The sequence below is a fragment of the Anopheles coluzzii genome, chromosome 2, assembly GCF_943734685.1.
Source record: "Anopheles coluzzii chromosome 2, AcolN3, whole genome shotgun sequence".
Classification (NCBI taxonomy): Eukaryota; Metazoa; Arthropoda; class Insecta; order Diptera; family Culicidae; genus Anopheles; species Anopheles coluzzii.
The window spans coordinates 9,821,500-9,839,330 of NC_064670.1; the positions used below are offsets into that span (position 1 = coordinate 9,821,500).

General features: G+C 43.3%; 1 protein-coding gene across 5 annotated transcripts in view; it reads left to right on the top strand.

The window, feature by feature from the left end:
* LOC120948470 (allatostatin-A receptor-like) overlaps nucleotides 1–17,831 on the top strand; it is a 62,842-nt gene that overhangs the window by 22,544 nt on the left and 22,467 nt on the right. The gene's annotated exons all lie outside the window — the stretch shown is intronic.

A 17,831-nucleotide genomic window follows, 5' to 3' on the forward strand; every position in this document is an offset into this window, starting at 1 on the left:
TCTTTTAAAGTGAAGTTGCAGCGTTACCTTGACAATCATACTAGAAAACGAAACCTTATGAAAATACCTTTTATATGTGAGAAATTCATTGAACTTAAGCGAGCTACCGATAAAACATATTTTCGCAAATAATATTAAGCTTTTTTAACTTTTGGTTGTCATCTGATCGCATGTAGGGAAGATTGCGCTATTTTTGCTCTGCGAAAGATAGGTCGCAATAAATATGAACGGCCTTTTGAATATTGAATAGTGCAGAAATTGCCTCGAGCCGCTAGCTCATATTTTTATAACGCGGGGCACTGGCAAAGCTCCCGCCACTTCCGGTTGCGTAAAATTCCCAATTGAAACCAATAAACGTACCGCTCGAAACGGTTTGTTTGCGAATGTGCGGGACACATATTGTGCGCTTTCTGATTTATGGTTCGCTGGCTGGACAAGTGAAAATGTAAATACCAAATATGTTGAAACCGTGTCCCAGTTAGCGAAGGAAAGCTTATAGTTGTCACAGCCAAAAGGAAGATATCATACAATAAGACACACATATACCGACGAAAAAAATTGCCTCGACGCGAAAACGTTTAACGAACGATTATCTGCCCTGAAGGGGATGATGGGGGAGAATCACTGTGACTTTCCCAAAAGCTCAACCATCTGGACCATGCAGATTCGATTGCCGAGTGAATTGTGAGCCTATCGGAGGGTGTCACTTGACGCGTGAATGTGAATGTTACACGGACACGGGTCATGAATATGTTTGGACCATATGTTATGCCGGAGGGTTGCAATCTGTTAAGTCGTCACCAGTTTTCGGACGCTCACACACACACACTACATGCGAAGAATGACAAAAAAGGGAAGGTAATCGTTCGGTGATTGAAAAGTAGACACACTCGTGACGGCCATTTTGAGGACCTTTCCTTTTTTATTGTTGCTTCTTCAGCGTTCGTACGAATGTGGCCCCAGATTCTAAGAAGTTGGCCTCCCCTACTCTCCGTAGAACCGTAGAGCCTTTTGGGCATATTTCGGCATTCCTTTGAACTGGGTGATATGCATGATTCCATCTAACCGTAACAGGTCTGACGGATAAACGGGGCCAATCTTCCCCCGTCCGTAGATACGCGTGTCGTTTGGCCAAATTGCCTTACCGCGCCTGTGTTGGACTGAATAAAACGAAAAATAACGGCTGATGAAATCCCAACCCCCCGACAAAACAGCCAACCAATTCGAAGGCCCTTGGCGTGTCGGTTTTGTAACATATTTTTCGACTCGGTTTGTAACCTTGTTGGTCGCTCTCGACCCGATCGGTAAAAATAAATTTTTCCATACCTGTCCAACCGGCTGTGTTGTTATTTGCCCGGGTAAAGCTTTTACCCTTTTTTAGTGACATTTTGTTGTAAGCGAACACTTGCACTTACCTCGAGTGACATGTTATTTGTATTCCGCTAGTTTTCAATTTGCTGGCATTCGTTGCTTTGTTTTTCGAGTGGCTACGGGTTGCGATTAAAAGATTGGTTGAAATTCCTTGTTACCTTTAATGATGGATGGCGCTTGCTCTGTGTTCCCACCAAGTTGGATGGGGCCATAAGGTTCTACAATAGACTGGAATTTGTGTTTTAATCCCCAAAGTAGTACATTTTATTTGTTTTTATGTGAAGCGCGTCATCTTACGTGTTCTTTTCGTTTCGTCGTCTGCTGCTGCTGTGAATTCAGTTCAGTGATGAATTCTGGCACAAAATCCGTTTGCGAAAACAGAAATTCCCATGACCTCTGTACGGGCGAAAGGACCGAGTAGCGTCGATGTCTTGTTGCACGCTGGGAGGAATTTTCATTTTCTGCCGATTTTCTCCTTACGCTCCAGTACATTTCAATCGAAATTGATCCCAGCGCCTCGAGATATGCCCCGAGAAAGCGCGAGCACGAAAGCATCGGATAGGGGAGGGTTTCTCGCGACGAATTGTGTGCTGCGATGTTTTTCGATACTGATACTCGATGGCTCTGCTTCCTTCGCGCCCAGACTCACATCTTTGGATAAAGCCGGAGCGTCTGCCGGTTCGATTCGCTCGGTCACTTGGTGGAAAATTTTCAGCTCGTTAGCACAACCGGAAGCAAGCGAGCGCAACGGAAGATTAACCCTTCTGGTTTCCGTTCCAAAATGATGGGTGGTGGTGCGGCGGACTAGAGGTAGACACAGGTCGGAGGACGCAAAACGGAGGGGTATTTATGTGTACCGAAGCTGTTAATTTTGACAGCTACGGTTGCGCGACGCTACGGTCTTGCCACTTACCACTAATCCTTCCCCCAGGATGCCCTCTACCAGACACCCGACACGATCGCCCTGGCTTTGTGTATTTGCTGGTGTTAGTGGTGGTGGTGGTGATGGAATGATGTTGCAAAATGTGGTCACTGAAATAGCGAAAACAAACAACATCAAATGAATTGCTCGGTTGGAACAGGCAGTTGATGCTACTCGGTCTTTCTTTCCTTCTTTCTCGGTCCATCTCTTTTTTCTAGGAACTGTTGGTGACCGTGTATTGAGAATTTCACATCGCGTGGAGAAACCATTGGTTGGTGTTGGTGGTGCAATAAATGAGCAATGTTTACTTGAATGTAGACGAATGTGCAAAAAGGCTTTCAGTTTACTGCTCCCAGGCTCGGTGCGTACAAACTGGGTGCGCTGTCAATGAAGCATTTTGATTTGTGTCACGGTGTGTGAGGCTTCGGAATCAATTTGCTCACCAGACTGACAGAATAATGATGAGTTTTCGCTGAAGCTTCTGGGTCTGCTGCTGCTGAAGCGTTCGCTGTCGGTGGTTTCATATCCTTACACAGGCACACTAGCTTCCGTTTGCTTGCTCATCGTTCTTGGTTGCGGGAAACGGCAACATCGTTAGAACAGGACACCAGAACAACTGCCAGCGTTCCGGCAGACAGCTAAACGTGATTTTGATTGCGTTGCAAAGATGACGATGCAAAAATGTAGAATCTTCCCTACCCCTTCCGATTTATGGTCGAGCGAAAGTGCTGCGATACAGCGTGCTGCGTGTGCTAGCGTGACAGTTACATTTTACAGCGTAAATAACGAGAAAAGGTAGACCTGGCGCAAATGGAAGCGATCGTAAATTCATCATCGTTGGGTTCAGTCTACATTTTATACTGATTTATCATTCAGCGGCCGGCATTCGTTGTCACAGGTTTTGCTTACCATTGCATTGTATAAAATGGCTGGAAAAGAAATATGGATTGCTAAAACGTAGGTTTGAGCGTAGCTAAACTATAGAAATAATGCATTTACACTTTAAACATTCAAGGTTGATTTATTTTACAATTTTTCGTTTTAAGTTTCCATTTTGAAGTGAATATATGGAAATCAGTAAAAACATCTCCAATAAGAATATGAAAAGATTTCATTTTAATCTTCTATTCGTCAACCTTTGCAATTTAAAATGTACGATGGTGTTTTAAGGAGCCGTACCATGCGGTACTTTCGGTTTATTACTGTTGGTGGAGACGCATGGTGCTTTCTGAGTTCTGGTGAATCCACATGACAGTTTTACGTTTGATTTATCTAAAATATTAGCTATTTGCCATATAAGATATCATTGATTCAGCATTTGATGCAAGAATGTTGATTAGAGCTTCACGCAAAGAATAATCCTTGAAATAAGGCAAACGTAAAATATTTTGTAACAAGTTTTTACTATTTAGTTCGTTTTAATCGATCAAACTGCGCTAACATTATGGCATAATAATGCAATCAATCAGCAAGTCACAATATTAACCTTGAATGTCAAGAATTGAATTATAATCGGTGGTGGTTTGCTTATTGTAATTTGCTGCACAATAGTGTAATATGCTAATTGAACATGTTTGTTCGCAATCCGCATTGAAATTGTGCACTGCTAAGTGTGTTTACTATTAAACAACAATCACGCCATGCAAATCTCCCTTCAATAACTTGTGCAGCTTAACGACCACGCACGTCCTCATAATTATGGTCCGTAACGCCTTACAGCTACACTACACATACCTGCACGATACATGGTTGCAGTACTGCAGTACGAATATACTATGAAGTACAAAGTAAGTGGGAGCGGAGCGAAAAAAACCAATTCAAGTACGACAACATTCTTCACCGGGTTGCCGGTTGTACAAGCAACTATCGCTACCAGAAAAATTCAATTACACCCAACCTTTTCCTCCCAGTGCCGGTTCATTCCTCTTCCTTTATCATAGGCAGTGAGCAGGCATAAACGTGCCATAATACAGGCTTTAAGGATGTGCTTTCACGATCACATCACGCCGATTTGCCTCTCCGCCTCCTGCTAACTTTATCACATGGCAGCATTCAGTGTTTACTCTGGCGGAGACAGCATGCAGCACATGAAACTTGGTTGGAGTAGTTTACTTTGCAAGTGGAGAAAAATCGTGCAGAAAATGGTTCCCAAACCCCCATGCCCAGTGTCGGACGATAAAGGGCTCAACCTGCACGAAGCTGAACAAACGCGTGTGCTCATATCGGACGGACATTTATTGCGCAGGAACGATCCCGGGCAACCTGTAGTAACCGACGGTAGGTGATGTAAAGCCAAAACAAACATCCGTAACAAAGAGGTTGTCCAGTGGTTTGGATTAAATTTGCAAATATTCTCCCTCCACCAACCACCATCAACGATCGAGCCCAACTTTAGGTAAGGGAAAGCTAACATTACACCACAACCACACGCCGGGGAACCCAACACTTTACTAAGTTCAAACAGTAAAGCCACAAGGAAATGAACTGTTCGTTCGCAGTGTGTAATGTTTGCCATCTCCGTGGAATAGACGCTGTTGTGGTGTACGGGCGTACTTGAAATGGTATCACTTGAAATGTGTAAAACTTAATTCAGGACTTTTTTTCATCCATCTTCTGCCAGCACGGGAAAGCTATACAAAAAGCTCGAGTTGTGTAGTTGTGAACGCTCAGCAGGTACAGGATAAGCAATTAAAATTCTAATGAATATTGCATGCAACCGGGCAGGCATAAAGCTACAATGATGATAAGGTACTGGGCGTTGTTATAGTTCTAAGGGCCTTTTTACATCCTCTCTACATCCCCAGAAACCTGGTCGAGTAATGCACCCCAGTTATCTAGGGATATTATACACCATAATACCATGCGTGCTTGGGGACGGCCTCGATCCCTTTTTCATATATCCAAGAGCAGAACGTTTCATTTATTGAAATCGTTTAAAAGGTTCCGGTTCGGCTATTTTGGCCTTCTCACTTACTGCATAGTGGTTGCCACAGCATTCGTTGGAACTCGCACTCGATTGTTACCTTATCACCGCTACCGTCAACCATTCCGGACCAACCGAGTACGAACAACCCTGTGCCTCGATTTTCCGATGCATGTTTGCATTTAACCCAACAAATTGGGCCACAACATTCGACCCTGCTTCCCACATGGGCATGGTGGTGAATGATGAGGCCGAAACAAAAGGTGCAGGCGACTTGTTCCAGCACTGCAGTTGGCAGGGTGAAAACAGTTAATTCGAAAGAGAACAAATGCAGAAGCATGCGGGGCCAGACAAACCACACAGGTGGTTTACATTCTGTTGCATAATTTCAGTGAAATGCAGTGCGGAACAAGTGTTGAGCTGTACGATGCTGTTTGGCTGACCTCATTTCTGCTGACCGGAGTGGCAGAAGGGTTGTCTCGAAGGACCTGTGCCCACTCGCTTTGTTCACTAACATTGTTCGCTTGTTTTTATCAGTGCAGCAGGAGGTTGTTTTTCCCGACTCGTGAACAAGCGCACCGGTTCCCGTACGGCTGGTGGCGATGAGTAAAGGGTTTGTGTGGTAGTCTAGTTAGGGAGTCTACCTAACTTTCCGATCGTTTGAAAAGTAATCAAGAGACCGAAATTTAAGTAGCGCGTGAAGATTTAGAGCTGCCATTTTAAGCGCTTTAAGGGTCTTGTGTCGTTTAACGTCGATCCAGCGGCCGACACCATTGTTTCAGTTTCGCACATAAACAGCTCATAATCCTATTATGCTTTCAGTATTCCGACGGCGCAACATTAATAATTCCCCGTGGGCTTGGCCGTACAACCTTAACAAGAGTTTTTAACGAGTAAAAGTGATTTTCATCGGCTTTGGCAAAGCCCGCACGTAGTGTTACACGGCACAATCTTAATCCAACAATTTTGCCCGGGTCGCCACACGAGCCCTGTTCTGTTTTCTGCTGAACGTGGCTTACGTGTCTAGAATGCCGTATCGGTCTATCGATGATTGGCTAGCGGGTTCGCTCGCAGACTAGATGGAGGCGGCCGCAGTAGGAGACCAATAAATGCGTCTAATGGAAATCGCATCTTTATGATCACTGGCTGGTTGAATCGTTTGGATCGTTTTCGCACCACATTGCTGATACATATCCGATACACGATGATGACACCCCGAGGGACACTTTGCACGAGGTTGGAGCGTGTTGGTGTTTACCGAGTGTGATCCCCAATGCCTGGTGTTTCGAAATCCATCTCACCATCGCCAAGGCAAACAAGGGGCAAACTGAGGCTAAAAGAAAGTAAACTTCTCAATATCAAACAGCTCAAGACAACACACTGAAGCCTTCTATTTCTTTACGCTTTTGTTCTTCTGCCCACATTATAGAAGAACGATAGATTCTTCAGTCGACTGTACGGCGGAGGGTGGGATTATCCGGCAAACATCTTACTTCCTGGCCGTCTGCCGGTGGCATTAGGATTAAGAATTCGTTTCGAAGGTTTCGGCTTACTCGCGGGGCAATAAAATTATAAATTACGGTACTTTGTGTCGCCGGGTTTCGCAGCGTTTGTACGGGCAAAGTACGGATGGAAGCCTTTCTCAGCCCGAACTCGTTGTACCTTTTAGCGTTGTAGCTTTCTTTTTGTTGCTCTTTGGTTCCCTCTCTTTTCAATTTCTTGCCTGTTTTTTTGTAAAATCGGACAAAAATGTTGTACTTCGCGTTTTAAGCAAATGGCACTTTCAAGCCACCGCATCCTCCCGCGTAATATTTTTTGCTTTTGTTTTAACCTTTGACATTTTTTACTTCTTCTGCTATTGCTTTTGCTTTCCACTGCCTGCTGAAGGTGCAAAAAATCTGTCCAACCAGCATAAAACTGGTCTCCGTTTCCGTGGGAGCTTTAAGATTTGTTTCTCTTTTGGCTGCACTAAACAGTTCGTTGTTGCGAGAGCTCCTTTTTTGAGTCTTGTGTTTCACTTGAATCAGGTTGAATCAGGGTTTATCCTCAACACTTGCCGGTGCAGCTAAGCGGAAAACGAAAAGCGCCATTTGAATGTCAGTCACGTGTTTGGCTTATGACGGTTTTACACCGGAAAAAGGGCTAGATGATTAAGGCACGGTCGTTTCATGCTGTCAGACAAGCGTTGCAAAGCATATTTTGCTAACAGAATCGCTGTTATCAGGTCATTGCGCTTTTCGTTTTAATAGTGAGTTTATAGAATTAGTTTACTTTTACCCCTGATGGCAAAGACTTACGTGGAAAGTTAAACTTAACTTTTTTAATAACATTTTCCCAGAAATATAATCAAATAGTTGCTCCTTCCCCCGTGGCACAAAAACAGTTTAAAACTATTCGAGTATTTTCCCGTTCCAAATAAATGAAAGAACATTTCCACCAATAATTGCATAATGTTTCACCCGTACACTGACGCAAACACCGGCCAAAAACAGCAGCAACCAGCTCACAGACTTCGAGGTCGGTATGGAAAAGCCATGCAAATGAGTTCATTACAGCGGGCATAAGTAATCCTGCCCTCTGGAGTTTCGCGCTAAAAGTTACCGTAACTTTCACTGCAGGCGATCGACTCGCTCTGGCTCCGTCATTCATAATTCGATTAACCCATTTCCGTGGCCGATCTATTCGAGAGAGCGCGCGCGATTCGTTCCATCGTGACCGAGGATGGTTGGTGTGGGTGGGAAGAGTGTTTCTAGCTCGTTTGCCACTCATTCGTCGTCACGCTAGTGGGGCGATAATCAATAATATATTAATGATTTATGATCGCAAATGTTTGTTACGCAAAGTAGCGACGTCTCGCATCAGGGGACGGAAGGACCGGAAGGGTCTCGGCTGTATTTTGGGTGTCACCGCGCGGTTTGTCATCGCCAGCGGAGCGATTGGATGTTGTTTTGACGGGCAAATGAAATTATATTTGAATGAGCATTTATTGATTTTCGTGGGCTGAGCTGAGGGGAGTTTGGAATTCTTCGGAATTCCATGAAGATTGCGCCACTCATTGGTGGTTGGCGGGAGTGTTTCATTAATTTTGAATGATCTGTGCCCTCAAAAATTGGTACGATGGACAGTAAACATATCCAATAGTAGATTGAAAAGAGAGAAGAAGGGAAAGATTCAACACAAACGAACGATCAAAGACGGAGACGATGGATCTGAGCTCGTGGCTGTACTTCTGCGTACTTCAAAATTGGCTTCCAGTTCGCTACTATTGCGCTGATGAAGTAGTAGTGGTATTCCGCTTCACACATACCACACAAGAGATCCAAGGTGAAGTGGTGCTCGATGGCGTGAAGGAGGGTACGTTGGCGACTTTCCTTTCATCAAGTGCGGCTGCCAGCGACAGCAGCTCTCGCGAACTTACACTGTCGAAGCCACCGTCCGTCTGATTACCGAGACGCATTTAATTAGTTTATCAAAAGCTGTGTACGGATTTCTACCAAGGCAAGTGCACCATCGCACTACCGTTCGAACCCGCTGTCGATTGAAACATCTACTCCGGCGGTGTTACTGGCGTTTTGTTTGCTGCTCGATTTGAATGGATGCGAATCTTAATTGAAAATGTCCTCCTGTACTACTGCCTTCCTCTCACTGGACCTACTAGCCTTTGCATTATCGATGCCGTAGATGAAAAGCTCAAACGCTGATGCTGATTAAATTAAACCCCGTTCCGGAAAGAGAAGGAGATTGAATGAGGCACGCGCTTCCGACGCGTAATGACGGTTAATGGTCGTTGGTTTGGACCGTGAATCTGCACACCAAGGACGCGTTCAAGCTGCTAGCGATCGCGGAAGTTAAGCATCCGACGCTTTGAAAGATAAAACTTGTGACGACCGCAAGCTCAACTTCCTCGGGAACAGGAATGACAGCGCAAAATGGATGAATTATTGGGTTTTGAAAGTTATGTTCTTTTATTCAATTTCATGGATAAACTAGCCCAAGGCTTTACCATTAATTCCAATGCTTCGATTTGGTGGAAGTTCACGATCGAAAATGATGCATAATTTACAACATGAAACGTAATTAAATTCGCTTCAATTCGAGCTGCCTCCCAATTGGTTTGGTTACGCTTCAATAGAAATCGGTCTCGGATGGTTCAATGATTACGTTAAGTAATTTCATTCGAAATGGACCCGAAAAAACCCAGAACACAGGTGTGGCTCTGGAGGGCCACAAGCAGCAGCACCAGCATCAATAATGCTCGTAAAGAATATGCCTTTTTTGTTTGCTAAATGAAGCGCATTTATTTTCATCTACTGCCCAACTGCGGGTAAAAAACGACGTGTAGCACCGTTCCTCTCCTTCAACTGCTTCGGCTGCATTCACACTCCAAAAGGCTCGTCCCGTGAAAACTGCTACTAACGAGTGGTTCGTCTAATAAAACAGGGACAAGATAAATTAGACACAATGTAATCAAATTCGAAATTCTTTGCAGGCACTTTACTCGCAGGTTACAATGGGTCGAAACGGGCTGGCCTGGTGGTGGTAAAGGTGTTGGAGAGGTTAAGTAGCAGACCCTGGTTAGATCCCCTAGGTAACAGAAACACACAAATAAACAAAAAGAGAAAAATATCTAAACGAAAAAAGTGGCATCCAAACTCATGGAAGCAAACAGAGGTGTGGCTATGACAAAAAGCGGCCTGGTTCTCGATGAACGTAATGGTGGAAAAAGGCGTTTGGAAGGTATTTTTTCTTATGTTTGTATGGGATGGGTGAAATCGGAAGGGAGGCCAGCAGACTGCAAAGGTGCGTATGAAAGAGACTACAGAAAATGGTCGAACAGGTTATTAGTTGAAAGGGTCTCGGGTTGAGAAATGGGTGCATTAAACATCCATTTTGGGAGTAGGAATGGGAAGGTTTCGGTTTGGGAAAACAGATTAGTGAAAAACACAAAGATGACGAGCGGGTTCGTAAGCAAGTGGAGCGTGAAGTATGACGACGGCGAGGCATCAGCTGCGGAAGGTTTGTTTAAGCTTGCTGGTGAGCTGGAGCTAAGCGGAAAGTGCTTACAACAGGTGTTTGCTAATTGGAAAAAGCTTTCTACAGTGTGGCCGGCTACTGTGAATAGCGGTAGCAAAAGTTACCATAATGGGTGGCTCTCAGCCATGGTAGGGTTGATAAGACGCTGAGCTGTTATTGAGGTCCGACAACGGCTAGCCATGGGGTGTGGGATTATTAGCAAGTTATCGCTTATCTGCCAACAGTCTAAGCGAGGATGCATTAGAGATTCTCTTGATTCATAGCGCACCGGCTAATGCAGTTTATCAATCACTGAGATATAGAATTTCTGCACCATTACGCCGTAAATTGAAAGGGACGAACCCTCTAGGGCTGAGACGAACTTGTTGTACTCGGGGTTGTTTCTTCACTTTTAACTCGACACTAACAAGGACTAGCGAACGCAACGACGGAAAGGCACAGTTTTAATGGCCACGGGGGAAAATCTGCGTAGAAGCTTCCTGGCCAGAAATTGGACAGTGGTTGTTTTCTCAGTTCTCGTGATTCACTGGCCTACGCAATGCCTCAAGCAGTTTGGGATGTCAAACCGACTGGCAAATGAAAAGACAGGCTGCAAAAACCACAGATTTGCAACTAAGTAACTGTTCGTAGCGAGCAAAATGTTAAGGGGGAAATGAAACAATCTCTTGTCTCCCAACGTTGGTGAGAGGATGGACGAGTATTTCCGACGTGCACATTGTGCGTTATTGCCGAGTGGTTCCTTAAGCCGTGGCAAGATTGCAGCGTTGTTGCACTGGTAATTAAATTGGAGATTTCACACGAAGCGATTAATGGCATCCTGAGAAGGTGGACGACAGAAAAGGTAATTGATTTTCCATAGAGCACGGTTGAGCACTGTATTACGAAGAGGGTGCCGGTGCGGCGTATAATTTGTGGCTCGGTTCGGATATGCTTTGGCCCATTCATTCTGCCGTTGTGTTAATTAGTATCGATTGCCTTTCGCTTCGTGCATCGTGTTGGTGTACGGGGTAAGTCGATAAGTGTGTCACGGTTGACCTCAACAGTTAGTGATTAGTGCCGGCTTGAGGTATGTAATCTAAACCACCACCACACCTGTGCTCGATATGAACGAGCGACACACACGCAACAATGTGTTGCGCCTAATCCATTATTCATTATCCGTTTTCGAGGGAAGACGTGCACACTAATGTGATATTCATTTAATCGATACAAATGAGGACCGAGAAAGGGGCTTCAATTCGTGGGGAGTTCGATTTAATTTCGATCGATTTGCTAACTCTCCAGAGGGCTATCATTTGGGCGCTCATTTGAGTGGCTCGGTAATAATCGTCTTGAGGATAAATAAGTGAAAGAAACCGTAACAACTATCTTTTCAGAACTGGGTAATGGTGTTTTGCCTTCTTGATGTCACACGTTTGGTTTGTTTTATTTCACCAGTTTAAATCGATTAGCTCCTCAAAACGCGCTGACTGCATCATCATGCTGCTGTCATCCGTATACTCAATGCTTTACAATTGAGCTCGCCTACCGATCAGGTTATCAATGACATTATGCCGTTGGGTGTGATGATCTGATCTCTACGAGGGCTCTGATCTACACGAGGGCGAGACTGCCTTAATGCTCTTCCCCATTTCACTTGCTTCCCCATTCGAACGCTCATTTTGTTCTCATTGAATCTACTAAAGGATACGTTTTCACCCGTACGCCTCAAGCACGTCTGCTGCCTGACGTGGTGATGGTGCTGGTGTATATTATTCATGAGAAAGCTCTTGACAAGTAAATTGTGGTGAATTTTATTAAAGCCTCCAAGCTACCGAGCTGTCGCGTGTCACTCCTTCTATCGTTCAGCCATGCGGTCCCCTAAGTACACTAACAATAGGGAAAGTTGGGCTGGAAATTTCACTTGTCGCTGCGTTTATACTTTGAGCGCAAATGGAGTGAAGCTAATCTGCATTGCAAATATCCGTACCCGTGCTCCTTCCTTTGGTGCTCACTTTCGCCGTTGTGTCGTGTTGAGTGAGCCAAACGAACAGCAGTAGTTGGCACATACTCTTTGTGTGCCCTATACCGGCCAGTTGGTGTCTTTTGGGAAATAATGCAAAGTTCAGGCGATAATGAAGGAGTTACCCACACTTAAGGAGGGTATAAATTCTGGCATATTAGCTAAGGCCGGTTACCCAGCTACCTTTGGCATCGATTTTCTAAAATGGCTCTTCGGTCTTGCGAAGATGTTCGGTGCATCCTTAGCTAGCGTCTGCTGGAGAGGAAGCCTTTGCGACCAATTGTTTGAGAGCATAAGTTTAGTGGTAAGCTCGTTTGATGTTCGCATACATTATAAACCTTGCACTGAAAGTACTGCATAGCAATGAAGCCATTGCAAAGAGAGCTTTGTATAGTTTGGATTTGAGGTTAAGAAAAATGTGTAGGGATTACGCTAGTGACCAGCTCAGGAATCATTTATCTTTTATTTAATTAAAACAAATGTAAGGAGAGCTTATTCCTTCAAAAAGGATACTCGTATTCACTTTTGAACAAACAAAAGCTGGGACATGAGCTCAGAATAATTTCATTTAGCTCTAATGTTCTTACACTTTCCACCATAAATCAGAATGGCTTGCGTTCATCAAATTTGAAAACCATATAGTTGCTCACATTAAACGAAACAATGTTAACACATTCCTCTGCCAGCAATGCCGGCTGGATGGCAACTACCAGACGCATCCAGCAAGATTCGCCCATTAATCCGCTCTGATATGTTTGATTCGAAGCCGTAAAGTATCAATTAATATGATCAGCCTTGTAACCAACAAACAGGTCTGCGAAGCATTCTTCAAAGGTAAATACGCTTCCACCGTAGAGTAGTAGCACAAATATTTCATACACATTACAACCGCGCAATAACCTGCCATCATTCGGAATGTACAGCGCACACAGGAAGCCAGTTGGCTGCTGCTGCTGCTTCAATTAGTTTATCCAATACACCTAATGGTAATGACGTACGTAAACGGCACTCATCTTGAGTACTTGCATGTGTGGCCTGTGGTGTGTACATAGTAAATAAACATCCGCCCGTGTTGCCGTGAGCAGCTCAAACCGACGGATTTAGTTCAGCTGGTCTCAAATTTTAATTTGCCAGTGGATTAGAGTGGTTCACTTTTCCCAGAAGTTAAATGGACAAACACACTGGAGCCTGATGATATCCGTAGGTCTATCGCTGCCCTATGGCCTTTTTGAATTTCGAGGAATATAGTTCATTAAAGCAGATATAAAAAAAAGAAACAAAAAAACTCGTGTGAAACCTTTTACAGTATTGCGATAAGTCTTTTGATTCGTTGGATACGATTTAAATGGAAAATCATCACCGACTGCTTGCTACGCCAACACAGAGAAATATGCGAAGTGCCATAAATGTAAGCTTCTGTAACGCCTCCTGCGGCCGTGTCACCATGCTCCAGTTCCATGTGTCTGTCAGAAGTGTGTTGGGCGTTGTACAATTAATGACGAGCTGGTGGAATGATGGTGAGTAGCTCTTTTCTAGCCACATCTAGACGGAGCAAATGATTGTTTTTTTTTACTGCTTAGTAATCACTGTTCATATCCATCTTCTATGGCACAAAAAGAGGGAACAAACAAACCGCACATAGAATGCACAAGATTACATTCTGCGGTTCGGAAATTGTATGTTTCTCGGTGTATCTTTGCGCTATGCTATGCGCAACCAAGCCACGATCCTCCCATTTTCTCATCATTCACTTTAAGCGCCACTGCTGGAAACGACTGTTCTGATGGTTGCGACGTGTATGGGAGTATGGGATTTACGCCGGTCCTGGGTTGCTAATGTTCGATGATAGTGCACGTTTTCGTACATGTATGTAGTTTTACCGTTCTATCCGGTTTCCAGTTCCATACCGCATTATGCGCTCGGGACGACTGGAATGCTCCTGTTACATGCAGCAAAACAGCCGGCCGGGAAGGTGCGCGATCGTAAGCTGGGCGATTTATTTCGTAAGAGATTCGTTGTATCATTGTGTAAAGGAGTATTTGTGTGAAATCGAACCCCGGTGTCGGTTACCATGGTGCAAGGTGGATGCTGTTATGCATGGCACTGCACTCATCGTGTTTGCACTGAACTATTCCCCACTTATCGGTTCGAATTCGAGCGAATCATTCAAAGGGATTGTATGAGGATGGATGAGTTTTTTTGTTGTTGCATCACACACACCTGGAAGTTGGTGGTTTATGTTGTTCTTTTCATTTCACGCAAGCTTCGAAAAAAGAACTACAAGCTCTTTGCCGCATGCACACAAGACACTGACCAGATGAACTGTTTCAGGTTTGCTGATGTTTCCGAATGCTCCTTTCTGTATGCTTCACACCTATTTCATCCTTGTTTTTGTTGTTGTTTTGGATCGGGTTTATGGGTTTGGAAAAGGTATTTTGTACGGAGTTAAGGAAAAAATGGCGCATCCTTCCTTCATTGCTCCCAGTGAACCGTTTCCATTTTACGGGAAATTGAAAATCAATACGGGAATACGGGAAATTTTTGACGGCTATGGGTCGGTGTGTGCGAATGTTCACCTGTGTGTGTGTTATGAAGTGTTTTCAAAGTCTCAATATCAAGCGGGACCGAAACCAAAGATTCCAATTTCCAGGAGCTCAATAGGAGTGAAGATTCCAACTTCCAGGAGCGTACAATAGAGTGTTTGTTAATTGAATGAGTCGGCATCCTCGGTGTGGGAGCAGTAGGAATCTTGGCACCCTGAACCACCGTGAAGTTACTTTATTACCTGTCGATTTGATGAAGTTTCAGCATTCCAATACCTATTCGGTATGGAATCGATGGATCTGATTGACAAGAGGAGCACAACAAAAGAATCTCGCTTTCAATTCCGTGATTCGCACTAGTGCGGGTGGTATCAAACCTGTTTCTGGAATTCCGTGACGATGTGACGAGCGTAGCACAAAGCAGAATTATGTGTGGAATTTGCTCCTTTTCTTCTTGCGATGTTTCTGCTTCAGGTTTGGTAAACGACTGGTGAAGTAATGTTTGAGAGCGATACTGACTGTAGTTTGCTTAGGCCATAGTCGTTAAGAGGTTGAACCAAATCGACACAATGTTGGATACGTGTAATGAGAGTCACGAATCAAGCTCATTAAGCTAATTAAGCTGTTTAGATTACTAACCAACCAAAATAATATTGTGGAAAAATGGTAAAGAGTAGTACATCGATTGTAGATTTTTTTTAACAAATAATTTGATCGTTGAAGTTTATTTAGTATTTACAATACTAATTTATGAATCATTTTCGACCATCATACTTGTTGTAAAACGATTCGGATTATTTTGAAGAGTTTGAAATAATATTTCCTGAATGTCTGCCTGCCCACTAACAGCATCTCATTTCCAATCTTCGTTCACTTCCTACACATTTTACCACATTTCTTTCTAACCAATAGAAGGTTTGTCGAGTAGGTGGGATTTGTTCCCTAACAAAATCAAATCCGCTAGAAAATAAAACCTTTTTTCATTTCAAATAAATCGATGGAAATGAAAAATGCGTGGTGAGGCCAGTTGAAGTGTTGATTTATCATTCCATTGAATAAATCATCAAACGTTTCTGCAGCGAAGCACATTATTGTACATCCATCCATTCCACTCCGTTTGGTACCCAATTATTGGAAAGCATAAATATGCAATAAAAGTATGAGCAGTTCTATGAAGGCAATAATGCAAACATTATTGAATGTATTTGTGTAAAATGTAAATGTGAAATTATGTCTCGTTGTTGCATCAATTGCAAAAGATCTGTACAGACGGTTTAATATATTATCTATCGATTAGATTTTGATAACGGGTGTTAAAAAAAGAACATTCATGTGATTGATAGCCGTTAGAGGATGACGTAGATGATTTTGACATTTTTCAACATCATCACACTGCCAGCCATTCAAAGGCAGTGCGAGTGGGCAGCGTTTAAAAAGAAACGTGTTTTGATGAGTTCACCACAACTTTGTGCGTGGCTGTGGCGTTAAATGGAATTGAATTTCGAAAATGTCTGCTGGTATTTTTTCTTGTTCACGAAAAACCTTATCAGTATGTTGAAGAAGGCACCAGTATCTTGAAACTTGCGGTAAAAAAAAGTAAAAAAGTGATGTAAATTATACAATCAGAGACTCAGATCATCTATCTCAGAAAATGCTTTTAATTTACGTGATCAGGGCTATATTGGGAGTTTAGAAATAGTAATGATAATATTGAATTTTCACATCCTAAAATCCAACCAACACAAGAGAGATATCTGCTCAAAACATTGGTTTGAGATTCTGCTTATGAAAGAATGTGAGATCAAAACACGTCCGGCTTTATCGTGTTTGTGTTTGCGTGATTGCGATATCTTTAAATCATGTGGCAAATCCTACGAACCTTTGTTATATTGCATATCATTTCTATTTTTTGTGGAATATCCTAACGTTCTGGGATAAGGGAATAAAAGGCAAAATGCGTTCATATACAAAGAAATCCCTAGAAGGATACTAGCCGACGCAATTCAAAATGGATGATAAGAATAACAATAAGCTGTCACATTTGAACCTGCTTCCCGGGGACCAATGTGGATTACTGGGGATGATGGAGCAATATTTAATCTGGGTTTGGTAGTTATTGAGGGTTGGGTGTTATTGAGTTATTGATTGATTTATATTGGTTAAATACATCATATTCTTCCCAGAAGCAAACCTAATACAATTGATAATACATATTTTAATAGCTGATTGATTTAACTTTACCACAACTTAAAACGATCAAAAGAGACCAAATTTCATGGAACAATTTATTATCGAGGCTTTTTCCTCCACGAAACCATTTTAACTGGTAAGACGAGTCGAAATGCGAAGATTGAAAACTAAAGCACCACCTCTATATAACCGCATTATCTGCTTAGTCGCTGAGCGTTATATTAAAACTGTTGCGGCCAGCACGAGGCAGCCTCGACACGATGCTTAGCGAATCGACTCTTTGGGCACTGCCACAGCAGATCTAGTCATTAAATGCAGTGCTAAAATTTATGGCTGCCCCTTTTTTTTATTTACGACACAAAACCAAAGACCGCGTAGACTGTCCGGCCTCTGTCGGCAGTAGCGGATGCCAGCTACCAAGGGGAAAGGATGCGTTCGCTTCTATGGTGATGGCGATCGAGTTTCGGAGGTAATGGAGTTACTGCTCGGTAATTAAATATATTAAGTGTTGATTAATTAATTTACGCCTGCATGACCTTCGGTTCGGGATTATTCCGGCCCGGGTTCATTCGGTCCACCGGTTGAGCGATGGTGATGACGATAATGATGATGATTGTTGTTAGTGATGCGAGGTAAATAACCGGAATGAAAGTATGATGGTGTCTGCGCGTAACCATGCATGATGGAATTGAGAAATGATATCTGACGGGATAGAAGGATAAGCCCATACCCGATGACACGCTGGAAGGGAAGAAAATGGGATTAAACATACCCTACCTACGTGACTGGAATTTATGCGCCCAAAATAGTGTGCCACTTCAAATAATAATGTTTATTTTGCGCAAT